This window comes from Lolium perenne, chromosome 6 (assembly GCF_019359855.2).
Source record: "Lolium perenne isolate Kyuss_39 chromosome 6, Kyuss_2.0, whole genome shotgun sequence".
In the NCBI taxonomy this organism is placed as follows: Eukaryota; Viridiplantae; Streptophyta; class Magnoliopsida; order Poales; family Poaceae; genus Lolium; species Lolium perenne.
In genome coordinates this window covers 224,075,567-224,081,566 of record NC_067249.2, presented here as the reverse complement: position 1 = coordinate 224,081,566, position 6,000 = coordinate 224,075,567, and positions in this window count along the sequence as shown.

Sequence of the window (6,000 nt, the reverse complement as noted above, 5' to 3'; positions counted from 1 at the left end):
CAGACGGTATGGCCTGTGTTCATTTCTCAGACCGTAGTTTCCCATTCTATTCACATATCGTGGCCACTCATCCCAGGCCTTTGTATCATGAATGTACTCTCTGATATAACCCAAATCGGCGTAGTAGATGCAGCCAGGTAGAAGTGTCGGGTGCCGTGGTGTCGATGGAGATACACCGGATATAATGCACGAAGAAGGCATGACTGCCAATGTTACTGACCGGATGGAGAGAGCGGCTCTGAGTGTCCACACGGTACACCAATGGTTGGTCCTCCAAAAGCATGTTGTCCAACAACACAAGAAGCAGATCACCATCCGACTTCACAAGATAGAACTTGTCATTTCCAAGTTGTGGAACTGAAATTAGTGTCTCCATCTTGACAGTGCTCGCGCGCTGCTGCAACTGTACATTGGTGCACACTATTCTTCCGGACTCAAAATTATCCACAGCTATTGCATACAGTTCACCATTGAACGGGGTAATGCAATGCAAACTATGGTTCTCCATCGAAAAACTACCATCTCCCCAATCTTCATATATATCCTTAGTTGGAGTGCTCTCATCGACCCAACTAATTTCGTTCGGGTAATGTGAGCAAACTAAGACCATAGTCGGGGATTTGATCACAGCGACTGAATTCACAAAAACAGATGGCATCTGCGCTTCAAACATAGTGTTCGATGCCTTTGTGAGTGGGTTCAGAAGCCGTATCTTGTGCGGCGGGTTCTTCTGGGCAAGCACGATGACACCACGGCAAAAGCCGACGAAGTAGTATCTAAAATATATTGATGAAGATAACATTCAACACTAAGATTGAAAATAAGAATATATTAACCCTATAGATATGGAGGAATTTGGAGGAATTTGAACCTTGCACGAACTTCCGATAGATCTATGGTGACGTAGCGGGATGTGCCGAGTTGGAGGAAGGTGAACTCAGCGGCGCGTGGAAGGGCGTAGACTACCATGATCCATTCGTGCAGGTGCACGTCGGGCTCAGGTAAACCTGAGCGCCAATTTCTACAGACTTGCCTCATAGCAGAGTAGGCGTCCACGTACTCCTCATTCGCCAGTAAGCATTCGCCGATCTTGTGAAGTGGTCCGTCACCCACGAGAGAGACCCAGCTCACGGAGGCGCCGCGCTTGGATGCGCCGCCCTCGGAGGCGATGGGCTCGGCGGCGACGGGCTCTGAGGCGACGGGCTCGGCGGCGACGGGCTCGGAGGCGACGGGCTCGGCGGCGACGGGCTCGCGGCGACGGGCTCGGATGCGACAGGCTCAGATGCGATGGGCTCGGCGGCGACGGGCTCGGATGCGACGGGCTCGGGGGCGATGGCCACCGGCGCATTCTTCTTCTCCATCGCCGACAGGGCTCGTACGGCGGTTGGGGTTTTTCCTTCGATTTGGAGAAGTTGATGGGACGTGAGAGGCGTGGTTTCGTGCGTGAGCGAGAATGAGACGTACTGTGTGCAGAGGGAGGGAGAGAGGGGCTTACGCGTCCTAAATGCGACCCGCATCCACTAGTGCACGTTTGCACCGCGACACGCGTCAACAATGGCACGTCTTCCATTTCTGCACCGCAACACGTCCTCGAGTCTAACCTTGGAAATTTAGATATACTCAGGTATACCCTCGAGTCATATACTAGCATTTTTTGTGTGCTCAGTTTTCCCCTTGGGTGCTAATACTGGCTAGTGCAATATACTCAGTTTTACCCTCAAGTGGCTGGTCAACAGAGAGTCAACAAATGGGATTAACCAGTTAAATGAGTTATTTAATGTGCAAAAAATTACGAAAAAGAGTGGCACTTACTCATGGAGTCTTTACCACAAGTTGCCACTTCTCAAATCATAGATAAATCATAGATAAATCATGTTTTACCACAAATTACCACTTCTCAAATCACCTAGTAGCTATGAAGGTGCATGGTTTTCCACAATAAGCCCTACCCAAAACAGCTTTCCCCAAAACATACTTTGTCTGAATGAGGCCATAATTTTCACACTCATGTATATTTGTATTGCAAATAGTTGAGGTAGGCCAAGATGGGTTTCATTGTACAAAACACGCATTTTTCATTTTTTAAATCTCATATTTGAATTCCTTAGTCTGTTTACTACTCACTTGCCCTTGGTTTCTTGATACTACTCAGTTTTGCCCTCTCCCTTCACAAATTCTCACAGACGCCCAACATTGCCCTAATTGGTCTAGCCCATGTCACGCGGATCGTGCCCGCCGATCGTTGATCGTATGATTTAACGGGCAGGATAACCCCTATCTCTCTCTAGTCGGGGCCACCATCCTCTCTCTCTCTCTCTCTGTCGGCGGTTAGCTTCCACCATCTATGTATGCTAAAGGGCGGTTACCCAGTACGCTAAAGTTTGGTTTTCTGCATTATTTTTCACAAGATAAATTATAAACTCTTTTAGGTATTATTTTTCACGCAAAAAATGATAAACCATCACCGATTTGTACTTTTCACGCAAAAAATGATACACCATCACCCATTTGTTGTAGCCATTACTTTTCACGCAAAAAATGATACACCATCACCAATTTATTGTAGCCATTACTTTCCACGGTAAAATGATGAACAATCACCCATTTCTTGTAGCCATTACGGTAAAATGATAAACCATCATCAATTACCATTTCTTTTAGGCATTACTTTTCACGGTAAAATGATGAACAATCACCCATTTCTTGTAGCCATTACGGCAAAATGATAAACTATCATGAATTACCATTTGAAGGGATCTCGGGATACTAAATTAGTGTCATAAATGCTACTACTTTTTCCTATATATGTGGTCAAAGTTTAAAGGGAAGTTTGACGAAACACAAAACCTAGATGACTACCCCCACAACGATCATGTCCTCCTTAGGCTGGCCATAGTGCTAGTATCTAAATAGATCTTGTACACACATTTTGTATTGAGATTCTACAAAACAATAAATTTAGAAGATTATGATATTACCCTATAATACCACCCACTATAGTGATAGTATCATGGGAGGCAAATACCATATGCATGATACAACAATATGATACTATGCACTATGACTAGCCTTAATTTATTGTGTAAACCCCCACAAGGCCACAACGGTCACCTCCTCCTTAATTTATTGTGTAAACCCCTACAACGGTCATCTCTCCCTTATAAACACCCACAACGGCCATCCCTTGTGTCAGTAGGTTCTGCCTCTCTCTTCTTCGTTCACATACACTTGATCCATTGTCATGGCTTCCACGTGGATTATCATCATTGCCACCACCACCGTCAACACTGCCATTGATCATAAAGGAGTTCTTCATCGTTGTCTATGAAGATCCTTTGGTCAAGAAGGTACGTCCGCGTTCCGACATATATGATGCATGTGATTAATTATGGGGGCTACATGTATTTCGCCCTCCGTTTCGTTTCCAGACTATGTTACTATTGCATAATATCAGTGGCGGAGCTAATAACTAATAACCATGGTGCCAACACATATGGTGAAAATTTGCTATTTTGCAAATAAAACAAAAATTACCACCCTGCAGGTTGCACTTGCATCTGATCTGCCAGTGCATAATACCAGACACTATGATAGCCTTAGACATCTTGCATGAAAATTCCACCTAAATTTTTCCATGAAAGAATTAGGCAATAAATGGACTCTATTAATATTACATGTACTACTACTCGGACGACGAAGATACTGACGATGAAAGCGACGACGACGTGAAGCCATGCATCCATCCCCTTTAGATAAGGGAATTATGACCAAGAATATATATGTAGCTTCATATGCATCGATTTAGAGATCTAGCTATATATTATGCATTTAAAAAATTATATCGCAATTTCCACCATGATTCGAGCACCACAGCCTCCAAACGATGCCGATATCGGCATGGTCAGAACGGCTATGCTAGCCGCCACTGCTAGGTCACCGTCGGGAAGCACCATGTTTAGCCTAAGATTCACTTTAGATTAAGCTGTGAAAATAGTCACCTGCCATTGGCTGAGGCGGCCCCACAGAGCGGCTCTATATGATATTCTCTAAATAAATAGACGACCCCAGCGGTTATTGGCTGCGGAGGCCCCACAGATCGGGAATATATAATTTTCTCTAAATAAATAGAAGACCCCACTGGTCATTGGCTGCGGCAGCCCCACAGAGCGGTAATATATGTCTTTTCCTGAAAAATAGACGACCCCACTGGTCATTGGCTGCGGCAGCCACACAGAGCGGTTATATATGTATTTTCTTGAAAAATAGACGACCCCACTGGTCATTGGCTGCGGCAGCCCTATAGAGCGGCCCCATTTGTTATTGGCAGCACCGCGTATACAATCAGGAAATAAAATGGCCCACGCGTCAGCGACAAATGGATGGCTACCCGTCAGCACGAGACGGTCAGAGAGGAACTGCCCTCTGTGCAGCCCCACCTCGATCTGTGCAGCCCCACCCGTCAGAACGGTAACGGTAAGGCCTCTGACCTGACGGCAACCCTCCCGTCCGAGGGGTTTCAAACTAGAGGAAGGAGAAAACTGAGGAAAAGTTAAGAGGCTGGGGAAAACTGAGCACAACTAAGGAACAAGGGGCACGAAAATAGAAATCCCTATGGTTAATAATCCGCGTACTGAGTTACGATGATTCGAGGCTATCCTCAACGGATGAAATCAAATGTTGTGGCACAAGTGTGCAACCTCTGCAGAGTGTAAACCTATTCGAATAGCCGTGTCCACGGTTACGGACGGTTGGAAAGGCCATACAGTTTCCGGTGTCAGATTCTTGAAAATATTGATGAAGTGAATGGTGAATTGAACTGAATTGTTTGGAAACACAACTGAGTTGTGGGAATGACACTAATGTTCCCACTTGAGTTAGTTAGCACATGAAAGAGTCTTTATCAAATACTTGTGAACTAAAATTGGCTTTATGCAAAATAAACTAGAGCTTAGTATCCCCCTTACTAGAATTGATAGTACTTACACCAGTATTAGTTTGCGAGTACTTTAAAGTACTCACGGCTGTGTCCCTGGCTATTCAAATGGCCAGACTATGAAGAGGAGCAGAACTACCAGGAGGACAGATAGCAAGATGTCTACGACAACTAGGGAATCTTCTGACGTCAGACGTTGGCCTGTGGACTAGAGAGTCCCTTCTATTTACGCTTCCGCTATGAACTTTGTGTTCGTTGATCAATAGATCAACTATTTGTGTAATATGGATCAGGTGATCTGAATTTGTAAGACGACTATGGTATGTAATGAATGATGACTTATGATATTCAACTGTTATGTCTCACAACAACAATATTCCTGAGATTGCGATGTATGGCATAACAGGCATCTGGACTTAAAAATCCGGGTGTTGACAAGTTGGTATCAGAGCCATTGTTTGACCTTAGGAGACCCTAGTTAGAATGGACGTCTGAAAAACTTAGTTTCAAAATCAAAGAAGTGAATATTTGTGAAAAACTTATTCTCACTCTTATCCTTGAGATCCTTTTCAAAAGGAGAACTTCATGCTCTACTTTTTCTTTGTAGAAATACATAAAACTTTACACACTTGACCACTTCTTTAACTGACTCATCCTAATTGCTCACAGATGGAGTACACCTGCAAGTCCTATCAGCTTGGCCACGGAGGAAGCCTAATGTTCGAGAAGGATTTGACGCAACTAGTGGAATATCTAGGACGCCCGTATCCCGAGTTCTTCGGAATACCCCTCAATAATCACTCAGGAGGACCACCTCGGTGGGAAGTTACTGCAGATCTACGAAGAAAGCTTGGAGCCCCAATATGGGAAACCATATGGTTTTCTGTAACGGGAAACACTTGGAAGGAAGGACTAGTCAGAGCGATGCAAGAAGCAATTTCCCGTCTGTGCGGACAAAATGAGAACAAGATCAAGAACACTCGCTTTGTTTACTACCCAAGACATGACCTAACGGGAAGACCGATGACCATGCCCCCGCACACGGAGATGAACCACTATGTCGCACA